The sequence below is a fragment of the Malus domestica genome, chromosome 17 (genome assembly GCF_042453785.1).
Source record: "Malus domestica chromosome 17, GDT2T_hap1".
Taxonomy (NCBI): Eukaryota; Viridiplantae; Streptophyta; class Magnoliopsida; order Rosales; family Rosaceae; genus Malus; species Malus domestica.
The window spans coordinates 28,288,437-28,305,872 of record NC_091677.1 but is presented as its reverse complement, the minus strand read 5'-3'; positions in this window follow the sequence as shown (position 1 = coordinate 28,305,872).

The following is a 17,436-nucleotide window of genomic DNA, read 5'->3' as shown; positions in this document are numbered from 1 at the left end:
TCATATTTTTATACTAAAAAGTCAATCTTGGTACTATTTACTTTACCTTTTATTTTGTTCTTAACGTTAAAACTCAAAGTTTTCAAACCCTTTTCATTAGTTTTCCTATATTTGAATTGCTGGTTTTCACTGTTTTTTTTTTTGTGTCGTTCCATTTCCATGTAATGAAATATCTTCCGAAATGCTAATTTTTAAGACAATCTTCATCCCATAGAATAAAACTTAAAATATAAGCTTTAAAACTCCCCAAACCATCTCCAACCATTGGGCTAAAATAAGCCTTGGGGAGAAAATATAACTCTGAGTTAGATTCCACAAAGATTTAAGCCTGCTTAAATTATTCTGGACCCACCAAATTGTCATATTTCAAACATTTTGTTTTTTTACTTATAATTTAACGGCTATAATTAAATGAGATCAAATTTAATGGGTAAAAAATGATTTGACGGCCCAAAAAACTAAATATGTCTAAAATAATTTAAGAAAATAATTTAAATCAAATTTACTTAAAACTTAATAAATACCTATGTATTTGTATGATTTTTAATTACTTATCTGAATTTAAATATTTTTATCTTAAAAGGTTCGTAAAAATAAATTAAGATAATCTGCATAAATGTTATTTTCAAAAAAGTTATCGGAAAAAAATAGGTTAAAATCATTATTTAATAATTTCGGACTTATGCCTTGAAATTTTCTGACTTAAATTTTTAAGCTTTCTCACCACTCTAAATTTTGGTATATGCTCACCATATATCTAATTACTTGCCACGTATCTTCTCACTTAAACTCAGTTGTTTTTTTTTTTCAAAATTGAAAAAGTAACATTTAATGTGAAGGTTAATTAGAGTTGAATGAAATGTCACAAGACAAATAATAAGGTGCATGGTAAGCATACACCATAGTTTTTTTTTTAGTACATTGATATTTTTACACTAGAGGGAGGGGGAGTTCAGCTAAGGGTATCGAATTCGCCATCCACGAGATTCGAACCTAAGACCTCTCACTTCCAAGTGAAGAGAAATATCATCAAACCGTAATACTGAGTGGCACACCATAGTTATGATGGTGAGTAAAAATGTTCCAATTCCTATGTGAGGTGACATGGACTGGCAGTAAGGGAGATTGTTGTCAAATTAATATATATTTTTCATCATTTTTATTATTACTTTTTGTTTTACAAATACTTATTACAATTATGAAAAGTAAATAATGTAATAAATAATATTTTAAGTTTGACAACAAAATTTTACAAAATTTTAAAGTGCCACATTATTTGGTAACATTTTATAAAACAAATTTAAAAAAATATTATTTGTATAACAAAAAATAATAATTGCAAAACTAAGATAATTATAATTTTTCATTATTATGATATGATAATATGTCTGATAATTTAATACGAGATTATATTTTGAGAATAAAACAATGAAAAACATGTATGATACCAAAATTTAAAATGAAAAAAGTTAATGAATTTGTGTTTGATAGTTTTTTTTTTTTTTGTTATGTAAAATATGATGGTGAATAGCCTTTAAATTATCGATTAAAAAATGATTGTTTATCTATAACTCATTTGGAAGTACTTTTAAAATAACTGAAAACACTTTTGGTGAAATTGATTTTGGGTTTGAAAAGCACTTTAAGTGCTTTTTGAAAGAAGCATCAGATATGTGCTTTTCAAGATCCACTTGGATTTTTATTAAGAATTGGTTTTAAAAACAGTTTCACTAAAAGCGTTTTCAGTCATTTAAAAGCACTTCCAAACAAATCCCTAGTCTTTAAGAAACTCTAACAGGAAGTGTTTTTACTAATCCTTAATAAAAATACAAATTAATCCTAGAAAAGCATTTCAAGTGTTTCCTATAAGAAGCACTTCAAGTATTTTTGAAACCCAAAATATTTTCTCTAAAAATATTTTCAGTCATTTAAAAACACTTTCAAAATGAGTCCGAAATCTACTTTTACATTTCTACGAGTATATATCCCACTCAATATTGAGGGAAAATGACAGAAAAAGAATAAGAAATTAGAAATTGTGCATACAAGAAACAAAAAAAATCGTTACCCTTACGCTTGTGTCAAGGGGCATTTGCCCCCAATTTTGTTTTGTATCATTTTAGGACATAAATATAATTTTGTGTGTAAGATATATTGTTGATGCTTTTAGTGATCACAAAAATTAATGTGGTGGATTTGTGCTGCTCGACAAGCATTGCTACTGGCCCAGGCAGATTGCCCAGCTGGTAAAAGGATAAGTTTGGAAGGTGATTCCAGTCTGGTGATGGCTGCCATGAAGGGCAAAGGGGGAGGATTGTTCTTCATTGGGGAATATAATAAATGACTTGCGTTTTTGGCTCCAATCTTTTCCTGATTCAGATGTGAGTTGGGTGCAGCGAGGATGTAACTTGGCTGCACATAGGCTTGCATGTATGGGGCTGAGCAGTACCCATCAGCTTGGGTGATTTTATGTATTGTCATTTGAGGATAATTCTCCTTGTTGTGCGGAACATTCTTTTCCCTTCGATCGGGTTGAAAGTCCCGGCAAAGTTTTATCGAGGCTCATTATGCACACTATCCTTAGTTTGTACGTGTTCTATTTTCAGTGCAATGAATAACTTACTTTCCCCTTACAATTCTTTCATGCTGTCAATAAGACAGTTGTGTGTTAACCAATATCAAAAAATTAAATAACTTTGCATGAACTTAGAAAGAGTTGGACTAATGTTTTAATGGCTAATCAATTTTCAAATGAAATCTCAACTTACGTCTCAACCATGCACAAAGCATATTATAACCAATAACCATCTTGAAAATCAATTTGAACAAGAGGAAGCCATCAAGAAGAAATTTTATATCCCTGAAAGGAGCACATTGTGGGAGACACATAAATGACGTGGATCGGATATTGAGGTATCTGAAGTCGGTGTATTGCAAAGGATTAATGTCTTTAAAACTCAGTATGATGTTTTTAGAACTTTCCAGTGCTTACGTACGATCAATATCATGCTATTTTACATGTTATTAGCACTTCTAAAATCTCATTTGACATTGTAAACTTTCTATAATTAGAAAGAAAAAGATACGTGTAGAATGAGATTTTTGAAGTACTAATAACAGTTCCCTTTTACATTGGTTAGAGAAAACCTTTTTGCTTGGCAAAGTAAAAAACAGAATATTGTTGCCAAAAATAAGTATTGACGTTGAGCATCAAACTTTACCTCGTGGTATTTGTGAACTTTTATGAATTAAACATGTGATGGCAAAGCTCGGCTTTAATCTTGCGAAGCCCAAAAGGCTATCTATTTGACAAAAATAAGGCAATTGCTCACTTTGGTTACGGTTTTGAGCTTTTGTAAACTGACCTAAATCGAATTGGACCAACCACTTATATTTTGGTATTTAAATTATTTTATTTTACATGTGTGGTCTTTTTGTTGAATAATAACTAGATAAAGAAGTTTTTATGTTCTACCACGTTATATATACACCAATGGGGTGAGAGAATAAATTAGTATCGAACTCGTCATTCACAAGATTTTAGTCTATTGGTAACGAACTCGTCATTCACGAGATTCAAAACTAAAACCATACTTATAAACAAAGAAGAATACCATTAAACCGTACTACTAAGTATCGACTAAGTATAGATGTGTTAAATTTAAATGTTAATTGTGGAAAAAATAATTAAAAAGTTAATAAAACATAATGACGGATAATACTCCATAGTCTCTAATTTAAATTTAATTAATTAGTGTATTTAACAAATAGAAATAGTGTCATGTTCACATTATATAAGCAGACTTGCACCCCAACAGAACGGAGAAAATCATCGTTGAAAAGCTATGTGAAGTATATACGTAATACGTGGCTTCAACTTATGTGATACGCAGGTGGATCTATGGTCACATCCATCGTATAAGTGGTGAGAAACCTGTGGATTACAAAGAGTCAAATTGCACCCGTATCCAGTTCTAATTACACTTTCTCTGTCCATTTGTTGCGGACGCACACCACAATTTCTTCCTTCATTTTATATTAATTATTATAAAGAAAAGTTACAAGATTAGGGTTAGAATCCCGGTCCTTAAGGTCTTTAGGTTGCTGATATTGCTTTTCTCACTTTAAAATTAAACAATATAAAGTGTCTGGTAAACTAAAATATCCTATTTATGTTAAAAGTAATAGTCTCTAAATTGTAACTTTGGAAAAACAACATGTAGGTTGCTTGTAAAAGCTGTTTTCATAAAAAACATAGTTGAACCTCTAATGAATATTTTTAATTTCTGTAATACCTTCATTAGTTAAAAAAAAAACATTTTATCCCTTGGAGAACAAAATGACAGCCACTACCTACCACTGCAACCGCTAATCTTATACCACAACAACTATTACTACCACTATCGTTGTCACCACCACCATAATCATCACCACCACAACCACAACAACAACCTCCACCACTACCATTGCAACCACCATCGTTAACATCATCATTGCCGCCGTCACCACAACCACAGTTGTCACTGTTGCCACCATAATCACAACCACCGCCATTGCTGATGCCGCCACCCCTTTCACCATTGTTATCTTCACACCTTAACCATCAAACTTAACTATTGGCACCACTACCATACCCTCATCATTGTTGCTTCCATCAACACCGCCACCATCATTGTTGCTTCCATCACCACCGCCACTGTCACGGCCATCATCGCCACCACCTACATATGCAATCACCGACCTTACATCACCATTGACATCACCACCACCATTACAATCACCACCATTTCTGCTACAAACTGCTAACCTCTACACCCCAATTACCACTACCATTGATACCACTACTACTCCCAATATCATGTCCATTTTTATCATTGTATACAATTATATTACTTATATTAAAAATTATGAATAAAAAATATTACATAAAACGGCTATAGATAAGAAAAAAAATAATAAAGACAAACTAAAAAAAACCTATCGACACAAGGGCTAAAATATTTACTTTCTTGAGTAAACTATGTGTAGGTCCATTCTTTTGAACCTCTTTAGGAATAATCCACCTAATTGAAACATGTCCAATGATTGTGATTTCACGTCATCTTATTGTTACTTTTATTCCTAATTTACCCTTAAGTAACTAATTAAGTAATTTAATATTATTGCACAATTGTAGTATTATCTTCCTCAATAAATGTTGGAATTAAATTCGTGCACCACCTCGAATGAAAGAGTGCAAGAACATCCACTTTCAAAAGAGAAAAGAAAACCATGAATTCCTAACAATAGATATTCTTTCTTTGTAGGATTGTAATTACTTGAGACTTAAACTAATTCCTAAATTGTAAGAATCTCCAAAACAATAGGAAATGGAACAGCAAGCATGGTCGTTCCCTACAAAACATGCGGGCATTGCCTACAATTTCAGAGTCCAGTTGGGTGAGGTGGCACCGTTGGTTCGTTTTTATGGCTCAACCCAATCGGGGCTGCCTAGTCAATGACTGAACTTGAGAGGTGATTATATTCCAATCCGCCTTACTATGGCCCTAATAAATTCATGGTCCCACAACAAATATTATCTCTTCAATTAATTGTAAAAGTGTTAAACTTTTTCTATTATTTCTCCAATTGATTTGGGGATCGTCTTCTCCGTTTTCTTTTCTTATCTGACTCTCTCGCCTTCATCAACTCCTTATCTTTTTCCCTCACTTTTCTTCGTCGTGTTCTTCCTCTTCCTTTCTCTTTTCTAATTCTATCTCCATCTTTACTTTTATTTTCTTAATTGGATATTCATCATTTTTTCTTAAATCAGAATTATTTTCTCATAAATCTTCTCTTTTTTTGTGTGTATTTTTTACTCACATAACATCTTCTTCCTCATCCATCATCCTTGGCATATCACATTATTTTTTTTGTGTGATATTTGACTAAGCAATAGTCTTATACATGTATTTTTTAATTAGTTTCTCGTGTTTGCCCTAAGATGTAGGTATAATACATGCACTATTTAAAGCATAAAATTTTGTCTTAAAAAAAAGGGTGTGCTATCCACACACCTCTTGTTAGTTTCTGTCATTTGATATTCTTCAATTCATCCGATCTGATGGCCGAAAATTAAAAAGGTGTGAGAAAAGTAAAAAAAAGTATGTGGATATCACATCCCTAAAAAAATTCCTATATAAATACTTAGTTTGAGTATTTAAATATGCCTTTTTAGTTAAAACATGATTTTTGAGATTGAAATAACTTCTGACTTTGATTTTTGAAATTTGAATCCAAACTAATACTTGACAATCCCTAAAATTTCATTTTAAATTTCCATTATTTCCACCGAAAGCAATCGATATCGATATTCGATATATCCATTGATATTTTCACAAATTTGCATATCGATATTTCCACAAATTTGCATATCGATATTTCCACAGATACCGATATTTTAAACACTGGTTTGTCCATCATCAATCATTTTGGTATTTTCGTGAAAAATTCAGTTAAATAAGACCAAAATGACAAAAATAACCTCAATTTAATAAACAATACGCCAAAATAATTTGACAAAAATTAAGAGTATTTTTGTCATTGTATCCTTATTTAATGGATATTTTTTACAGAATGACCAAAATGATTGATGGTAGACAAACTCAAAAACCACTTCTATCGATTTCAAATCTCATAAACCAAAGTAAAGAGTTATATCAACTTTAAGGATCAATTTGACTTTAAATATTTAAAATTCAAAAGCTGAGTAATAATGCAAAAGATAAGGAATTTAAATATTTTTATATGAAAAAATATAATTTAGTATAAAAATAAACTATTTTTGGACCTGAATCCAAAAACTCCTAATTTCTTTAAAAAATGGAATTGGTTCCAAAAGCAGTTGTTTGTTTTAATATTAGGGTTGGAAGTTAGGTTTCTTAATCTTTTTATTTTATAGGAAAACTAATAAAAAATGCTGAAAATTTTGAATTTTAACGATAAGGATAAAATAAAAGGTAAAGTGAATAGTAGTAGATTTGACTTTTTAGTGTAAAAATATGGTTTTTCGTTAAAGTGAACAGTATCGTGGGTTTTTTGTTAAAATTCTATTTTTTTATTTAGGAGGGGTAGGGTTTTAATCACACAGAGAATCCTACTTGAATGGGAGGAGAATAAGATCATCTTGAAAGAAATTGAGAGAACAATTAAGGGAATTTTAACGAAAAGCACCCGGTACTGTTCACTTTAACAGAAAACCACATTTTTACACTAAAAAGTCAATCCTGGTACTATTCATTTTACCATTTATTTTGTCCTTATCATTAAAACTCAAAGTTTTCAAGCCCTTTTCATTAGTTTTCTAACAATTAATTGGATCTTGAGAATCTTTTGTCGCACACTTTACCGTCGTGGAAGGATAATCATATTCTAACAGTACCGTCGTGGCTCATCACACTTTACCTTAATTAGTGCATCTTAATTAGTATTAGGTGAACGGTATTCATCAACCTGTCACGGTAAACATGCATGCGTGGCGCATGCTTCTTTTTCAGCAGCAACATAGACAAATTACCATTAATTAATTATAATGTTTAAGAAGTGTTACTAGTTTATATATTTCTAACAAAAAGTAATTAATTAACAACAAACTTGGGCGCATGCAGTTTTGTCCCTCACCACGTCAGAGATCACGTATGAGTTAAATTGTGGATATGGGTCGTCTCCGGATACATGTATCATAATTCATCAAATTTGTGTATCATGATCATTAAAATTTGATCAAATGGTTACAAACATGTGTTTACTTTAAAAGTTATAATAATTTTAATCGTTAAATCAAATTTCAATAATTCAAGTACATGAATTTGATGAATTAGGATACATGAATCCGGAAAGGACCCATGTCATTAAATTGTTGCTGCTTATGACAATGATGATCAGCAATATAATATTCAAATTCCTTTTTAATCCCTTTTTTGTTTCGTGATGCACAACGTTTGGAAGTTTTTATCAAATAATTGAAAAAACGCTTTTGGTGAAAGTATTTTTGAATTCTAAAAGTAGTTGAAGTGTTTTTTGAAAGAATCATCAATTATGTGCTTTTTGCATGATGCACTTTGAATGTTTTTCTATAATTCACTTGTATTTTTACTAAACATTAGTTCTAAAAAAATTATCATAAAAACGTTTTTAGTTATTTCAAAAGTATTTCAAAAAACGAGTTGTATGACTCATGCTTGTGATTTGAACACAAGATTTTCTGATGTATGTACAAGTAGATGTGATGTCTAATCTTGTTAGAGAGTAAATTGTTAGGAAAACTGAGCCATAGTAAACCGCGGACTGCGTTTAATAAAACAAAACAAAACAACCATGCGAGAAAAAAACAATGGAAGACCATCTGTGTTTTATGGCGGGCTCCAGACAAAAGCAAAGAGAATAATAATCGAGAAAGTTTAGTATGATCGCATCTACAAAGCATATTATCTCTTGAAACTATTTAGGATAGCGTAGCTTTCGTGATGAAAAGGTTTCAAGCACACAAGAGTGGGGTATGAAAAGGACCTGACTTCTCTGCTCTTTCACTTTCCATACACTTCCATCCTCTTTTATTTGTGCAATCACGGTTAAGCTACGTTAACATTTTATATTACTATTACTTTTTGTCTTATTATCTTTATAAAAAAATTAATATAAAATATTGACGTAACTTAACCGTAACCGCATAAAATATGAAGGAATGAAAATGTATGAGAAGTGGGAGTGCAGAGAAGTCGGGTCGGTATGAAAATGCTAATAAGACCAACTTCAATAGTTGAATTAGATCCTAAAATTTAAGTTTCAAACTAATCTAAATCAGCTTTAATTATTGGGCTTAAGTAAGTTTTGGGATCATATCTAAAATTTGGGCAAATTTAACCAAAATAGCCAGCCAACCTATTTTTGTGGCCCACTATTGTGCATGGACGCGCCAAAAAGAATCCCAGACTGGGCCCAACCACTGGCGCCACTCCCCTACACGTTATATGCAAAGACAGGTTCGACAACGGTGGGACCCAGTGTCAGCCCGCCTGTCGAGCACTGAACCCAATGACCTTTTTTATGATCTAGCAACTGTAATTAATGGATCGTTGGATCAACCAATAGTTTAAGTTTATTTTTAAAATCTAATTTTTAAATTTATTAAATTTAATGGTCGAAATTGAATATCATCAAATATAATAGTTAAAGAAGATTTAATTGTCTAAAATTAAATCCAACGATTAAAAAAATTAAAATCACCCAAAAAATATACAAATACCTATGTATGTGTTTAAACATCCACACAAAATTCATTTTCCTCATACAATTATTCCATTTTTTCTTTCTATCCACTTCCAAAACTATTTCTTCCTATTTCCAAATTTTTCAAGATGTCAAGAGATCATATTAGAGGACCTAATTGGTCAAATGATGAAGATGTTTTGTGCATGGCATGGGTTTCTACTAGCTAAGATGGTGTCGTTGACACAAATCAAAATAAGAAGGTATTGTGGGCTAAAATCGTTGAGAAGTTCAATTCCAACTCCAACACCAACCGAAGGGAAAATTGTGGTGTTCACGATCAATGGAAGATTATCAACAAAACGTGCATTTTGTGGAAGAGAAGTTTGAAGAGTGTCATAATTGATATTGCTAGTGAAAGGAGCGCCATTGAAGTGGTGAGTATATCTATTAGTTTATTTCCATATACATGATCTTATTTTGCAACTAATTGATCTTTATTTATTCGTTGCATAGGGTGACAAAGTAATGACGATTTATAAGATAAGAACTACACACAAAAACTAAACTTTTAAGTTGCATCATGCTTGGGACATTCTCAAAGATAGTTCGAAATGGTGAACCAATGCGGACCATCAATGAGGAAAATTATTTGCTCATAAAGCCTCAAGTATTTATGAGGGTTAAGATATTATTGAATAACTTAATAATATTTGAGGATTATCTCATAGAACCATTGATTGAATCTGATTGTGATTCCTTGAATGAAGGAATATGTCTCAATGAGGAAATCTTAAAGGTATGAATTAGTTATTAATTCTACCTTCAGTTTCCTTGCCTTATCACCTTGCCATGAGTAGGAGTTTGGAGAAGGTTGTACTCATCATCTTAGGTATTCTTGGTGGTTGAATTGTGTAGAATGAATGTGGGCCTCATCAATTGTGAATAAAAGTCCACATGTCAGCTCTAAGATTTTGTGAATTATTTTTTTCTCCACAACTACACCTATATTTAAGGGAGTGGCAACATGCCGAGCCTTCCTTGTTTCATATATTTTTCTTTCCTTCAAACGTATCATAAACATTCCTCGGTATTTTTTGTGCAAGAATTTTTTTTTCAGAGTGTCTTCCTCCGAGTGTAAAGTGTGAATATCCTTCACCTAAGTATCGTCAAGTATGAATTGCCTCTGATAAGCTATGTCTTTGATGAGTTATTCCAAAATTTACTTGAGAAATTTAGGCATACAATTCCATCTGGAATCCATATGAAACGCGTGAAGGATAGAAGTGGCCATGAAACATGCACTAGAGCTGCTAAAGCAAGTATAAGAGCTATCAAATTCCATCCATACTACTATGTGTTGGGATTCACCTTTCCCATGTTGCTCTTCTACACAGAGGTGATCTGCTTTATGAGGTTTGCTCTTGCGCAGTGGCTTCCCAATGCGATTCGTGCGATGGTGGAATTTTTTAACATGAGTAGGTATTTTGATTTGGATCTGACCATTGATGAATTTTGATACTTCTTCAAAATTGGTCACAAGAATGGTGTGGGGCAGGTGAGGTTTACATGCCATAAGCTATTTGATTTTTTACGCAGAGGTGACCATGAATGGGCCAAAACACTTTGGAGATCAATGTTGAGTGAGAGTTCGATTCTTCGGCTGAGTTGCACGTCCTAGTGAAGTTTGTTAAAGGTAAGCGAATTGCTTTATTCTTCATTTGCTTGAAATCAGGTGGCGATGTGCTTTTGGCTTCGGATTATTGAAATTCTTTTCACTACTACAATATTAGTTTTAGGTGGCGGATGATGGTGGTGGATATTAGAAAAATCCTGTCGGATAAATTATATCCGACACATTATTTAATTAGTGGCGGATATTAGAAAAATCTTGTCTGTTATATCCGACATAAAGTCTTGGTGGATACCAAACAAATACTATCGATTATAACCAAGGAAGAAAAAAATCAATAATATTAGCGAAATATCGCCGATATTATCATTTTTTTGGAGATCCAAAATTTTTTTAACTATCTAAATGATTTTTGTTAAAATATCACAATATTATCATTAATATTACGATATTTTTAAAATTATCAATATTATCATAATTTAATATTCAAAAATATTTAAAAATGTTGAAAATCTCAACATATACTACACTTGATCAAAGCCCCCAAAGGCTAACCAAGACATGCTTTTCTCACCATGTGAATGTGCCTTTTATAGGCGTTCTTGGCTTGCTCACTGCCCTCGCTGGGCGATGTGGGACTCGACCAAGGAAAAAAAATAGGAATTTCGGCCGAAAATCCACACCCACTTTAAACGGCCATAACTTTGTCAAACCTCAACAAAATCAAGCAAGACAAAAACGAAAGTTGTATCCCTCGAAGATACGAAGATAATGGTACCTCACACGACGTCTGAATCGTCGTGGTTTGGCCGGAAAATGCCTCGAAAGTTACTGAGGTCGCCGGAAACTGGGTAAGATTCAAATGAGTATAACTTTTTCAATACTCAACGAAATTGAGTGAAACAAAAATGAAAGTTGTACGACTCGACGAGACGAAGAGATTGATACCTTGCACGCCGGCCAACTCGCCGTGGTTTGGCCGGAAAGTTCCTCGAAATCCACTGAGATTGCCGGAAACTGGGTAAGATTCAAATGAGTATAACTTTTTCAATACGCAACGAAATTGAGTGAAACAAAAAGGAAAGTTGTAGCCCTCAAAGAGACGAAGAGAATGGTAGCTCACACGACGTCTGAATCGTTGTGGTTTGGCCGGAAATTGCCTCGAAAGCCACTGAGGTCGCCGGAAACTGGGTAAGATTCAAATGAGTATAACTTTTTCAATACTCAACGAAATTGAGTGAAACAAAAAGGAAAGTTGTACTACTCGACGAGATGAAGAGATTGATACCTTGCACGCCGGCCAACTCGCCGTGGTTTGGCCGGAAAACCAAAACGTATTGCCTCAAGGGCTGGTACATGTGAACTTGTGACTCCAACTAGGTAAGAGCCAGATCTAATTTGGGGCCTTCTATCCTATATTTGTGGACAACCATCAAATGCTAAAGATTAAACAAACATAATATGTTCTACTGCTTAGCAAAAAAAGCTACAAACCCTTTGCTTATCAGCAAAAAAAGACAAGTCCTTGCACTAGATATACTTTCAAATTACGTTGAGTAGCAACCTGATATATATATTCGGACGAATTATAAAACAATTGACACACTCCTGACTTCCAAAATTCAATTCTTTTACTTTATATAAACTTGAAAAAACATAATCGGCATCCAAATTAAAGTTTAGTCTTATTCAATGTATTGATTTTCAATCGTTAATTGATATACTATAATTTGGAACATCAACGCCTAGACGCATGCTTATGTGTAAGAAATTTAAAGTGTCAAATTCAGCACATTATTCTTCATCATTTTATTCACTTCCCTTTTTTTTTTTAATATCCTAAATAAAACCTCCAAATATTGTACTAATTCATTATATATAAATGATTATGGTGTGTTTAGACTTCTTTCATTAATTACTACATATTTTCTACACTCACAATGTTTGTCAGCTCGCTATATAATCAACTTGATAATGTTAAATCCATCATGCAATGCATTTCTTTCCAATTTTTTGTGATAAACTAATAGATAATTGACTAAATAAACATCCTACAAAGTTTCAATAAAAATTTCCAAGTTTTTCTTACAATTTCCGTGGTTTCCATGTAATTTTTATTGATATCGATATTTTACCGATATTTCCATCGATATTTCCTTGTTTTCGGACTACCGATATTTCCGATATTACCGATATTTTCTTCCTTGGTTATAACCAACAGTATTTTTTAATCTTTTTTTTATAATATTTTTGACATATTCGGGCGGTTATAACCGACAGAAATGTGAAAATTAACAGCATGAAATGTTGAAGTTGACACATACAATGTTTGACACAAAATTACCCCCTGGAGTGATGAATCTTCAATTAAAAAAATTGCCGTCTTTTTCTGACGAATCTTCAATTAAAAAAATTGCAGTTTAGGTATCCCTAGATTCCATATTTTCATCGACTCCTTAATTCACATCATTTCATTACTTTGTTTATCAACTAGTAAAGGCATTAATTTGTTTCCTCTCTTACTATAATGTCTTGTGTTTCCTAATTTACAAGCGATTTTTTACTTGATGTTTCCCCTATTGTCCCTGGCTCTTGTAGGGCTTTCCAGAGGAGTTGTTTTCTGTACTTCGGACAGTGCATCTCCTGAGAGGACTTAGCGACGATTTGGGAATCAACTACTCATGTGCGGAACAAGATACAAAGAAATTCAAACAATTGTTTTTCAATGCATCTCCTGAAGCTCTATCATTTTTGTAATAAGGATTATGCTCCCTCACAAGCAAGCAACAAGATACAAAGAAATTCAAACAATTTGTTTTCAATGCGTCACAAAGCACATTGTCTGGCACATAAACACACATGAACATCTGGTGTACTCTGTCATGTCTGATATTATTTTAAAATGTTATATTGATTAAAAATAAATAAATAAACACATGTTTTAAATATTTTTTTTTTCACTCATGGCCCTGTCAGATATAACTGACATGAACAAAGCAAAATTTTGGACGGTCACTAAAATAATCTCATAATGTTTTTTTTTTTGCGATTTTTTACACATGGTATCTCAGAGTATATACAAACATATATGACGGTTGGATAATTGAAACTAGTTTCATAGAATGCATATCCTATCAAATTTATAGATTTAACAAACATGTAAGAGTTAATGTTATACTTCCATAGTGTAAATATTTTAAATTGAAGATCGAATTCATTCATTGCATTCTTATAGGGTTGAGAAGTGTAGCTGTAAAAAAATCATTGAAATCGGAGCTAAAATAACCGTTGAATTGTGATTTTTCGTTTATAACCGTTGAAAACTTTTGTTTTGTTACCTAATCTCTGACTGTTTGTTTTTTGTGATTTTTGACGTATGCGATCTCGGAGTGTGTACAAATAAGTTTGACGGTTAGATCATTGAAAAAAGTTTCGTATAATGTGTATCGTGTCAAAATGGTAGATTAAATAAACACTTAAGAGTTAATGTTATACTTCTATCAAGTATAAAGTAAGACTTGTGGTATCCACTAGTGTAAATATTTTAAATTGAAGATCGAATTTTTTCAATGCATTCTTATAGGGTCGAGGAGTGTAGCTTTAAAAAATCATCAAAATCGGAGCTAAAATAACCGTTAAATTGTGATTTTTTGTTTATAACCGTCGAAAACTTTTGTTCTGTTACCTTATTTCTGAATGTTTGTTTTTTGTGATTTTTTACGTATGCGATCTCGGAGTGTGTATAAACAAGTTTGAGGTTAGATCCTTGAAAAAAGTTTCGTAAAATGTGTATCGCGTCAAAACGGTAGATTAAATAGACACTTAAGAGTTAATGCACTAGTGTAAATATTTTAAATTGAAGATCAAATTTATTCATTGCATTCTTATAGGATGGAGAAGTGTAGCTATAAAAAATCATTAAAATCAAAGCTAAAATAACCGTTAAATTATGATTTTTCGTTTATAATTGTCGAAAACTTTTGTTCCGTTACGTAATCTTTGAATGTTTGTTTTTTACAATTTTTTACGTATGCAATCTCGGAGTGTATACAAATAAATTTGACAGTTGGATCGTTGAAAAAAGTTTTGTAGAATTCATAGCATGTCAAAACGGTATATTAAACAAACACTTAGAGTTAATATTATACTTCCATCAAGTATAAAGTAAGACTGGTGGTATCCACCAGTGTAAATATTTTAAATTAAAGATCAAATTCATTCAATGCATTCTTATAGGGTCGTGGAGTGTAGCTGTAAAAAATCATCAAAATCGGAGCTAAAATAACTGTTAAATTGTGATTTTTCGTTAATAACCGTCGAATTTTTTTATTCTGTTACCTAATCTCTGAATGTTTGTTTTTTGTGATTTTTTGTGTGTGCGATCTCGGAGTGTGTATAAACAAGTTTGACGGTAGATCATTGAAAAAAGTTTCGTAGAATGTGTATCGCGTCAAAATAGTAGATTAAATAAACACTTAAGAATTAATGTTATACTTCCATTAAGTATAAAATAAAATTTTGTGGTATCCACTAGTGTAAATATTTTAAATTGAAGATCAAATTTATTAATTGCATTCTTATAGGGTCAAGGTATGTAGCTGTAAAAAAAATCATTAAAATTGGAGCTAAAATAACCGTTAAATTGTGATTTTTTGTTTATAACCGTCGAAAACTTTTGTTTCGTTACGTAATATTTGAATGTTTGTTTTTTACGAGTTTTTACATATGCAATCTTGTAGTATCTACAAACAAGTTTGGTGGTTCGATCATTGAAACTAGTTTCGTAGAATGCATATCTCCGTTAAATTTGCCTAAATTTTTAAGTGGGAATAGTAATTTGTGCTAAATTTTTATTTATATTTTTCAAGTATTGATTAGACAATATTTAGTTTGTGTGATGACATTTTCATTGTACAATTATCTTTTTGTTTCTTTATTGCATATTTTACAAGGGTTATTATCTATTAAACAAAACAATTATTTATTTAATTTTTAAAAATGTATTTTATTTAAATACATATTATTTATTTATTTATTAAACTAAACAATTATTATTTTATTTTTTAAAATCGTAACAAAATTTTGGGTGGGGGGAATTAAAAGTTTGGGAGGGAATGTTAGGGGGATTTTTGCCGCCTTTTTCATTATTGTCGGTTTAACCGACAGTAATGAAAAAGTTTATGTCGATTTTATATTTAAAAAACGTTTCTGTCAGTTTTAACCGACAATAATGAAATTTTCCAGAATAAAATCTCTTGCTCCCGTGCCCTTCCCCGTTCCTTCCCTCATTTCCTTATAATACTCTTCTCTTTTCATTTACTGTCTGCATCTCCTGTCTCCTCTTTCATCACAACAGAGTCAAGAAAATGTTTGGAGTCGTCTTCCCGAATCGTAGCTTCCCAATGAACATCTCATCCTTCTCCCAAATCAATACCTTCCACTGGATTCTTGATCTCTCTCTATCTCTCTCTTTGAGAATTGATGACAATTTTTTTGTAACATTAAATTCCTTATAACTGATATATTTCTTACTTTTTTTTTAACAGGAAAACTATCATCTTAGGTGCAGTGTTTTCATCAAGCAGTAGCCTTTCCAGTATGGTTCCTGCAAAGGAGAAACATAATGAGGGTAACAAGGAACCACTTAGAGCTATGGTACAAAGGCATTTTAGAGCTCTTGTATCACAACTGTTACAAGGTGAAGGTGTCCAAGGCGAAGCCAATCAGTTCAACAAGAAACCAGTGAAAACCCTGATGTTTTTTGAAGGGTGTCCAAGGCGTCTTTGCTGCACAGTAATGTTTTCCATATACAACTTTTTGTTATTTCTTTTACAGTTCGAGTTTATGTTGTTTGTTTAATTGTGCTCACTGCAATTTATTCATAATCTACATTCTGATAAAGCATACAAGGCTTTTAGAGCCTGGTGGGGTGATCTCTTATCTTGTCAGTTTCTGTTATAGGTTCTGCTGAAGGGTGCTTGCGTTGAAGAACTAAAGAAGATCAAACATGTTGTTCAGTATGCAGTGTTTGCAGCTTACCATTTATCCCTTGAAACTTCATTCCTTCCTGATAAGGGTGCTACTCTGTCCAAGACGACTCTGAGACACATCAGTATAATTTTTTATATTATTAATATATTTTCTGTCAGTTTTATCTGACAAGAATGCTTTTATTTATTCCTAATTAATATATTTTCTGTCGGTTATAACCGAAAGAACTTGTGTCGATTTTAGAATTTTCTGTCGGTTTTATCCGACAGATAATGCTCTAATTTATTCTTTATTAATATATTCTCTGTCGGTTTTATTCGACACAATTTCTGTCGATTTTAGAGTATTTTCTGTCGAAAAATTCATTTTCTGATGCAGGCAATTCTGTCGTTTATTATATCCATTACTGCACCCATTTTCTGTCTGATTTTGCTTAATTTCCGACAATATTATACGTTTCTTGTTGGTTTTTAAACCGACACTAATGGGTACTTTTGTAGTAGTGCTTCCATGTAGATTCAAAGTTTCGCTACATTCGAAAGACTAAGTCTGACATGAAGAAAGTG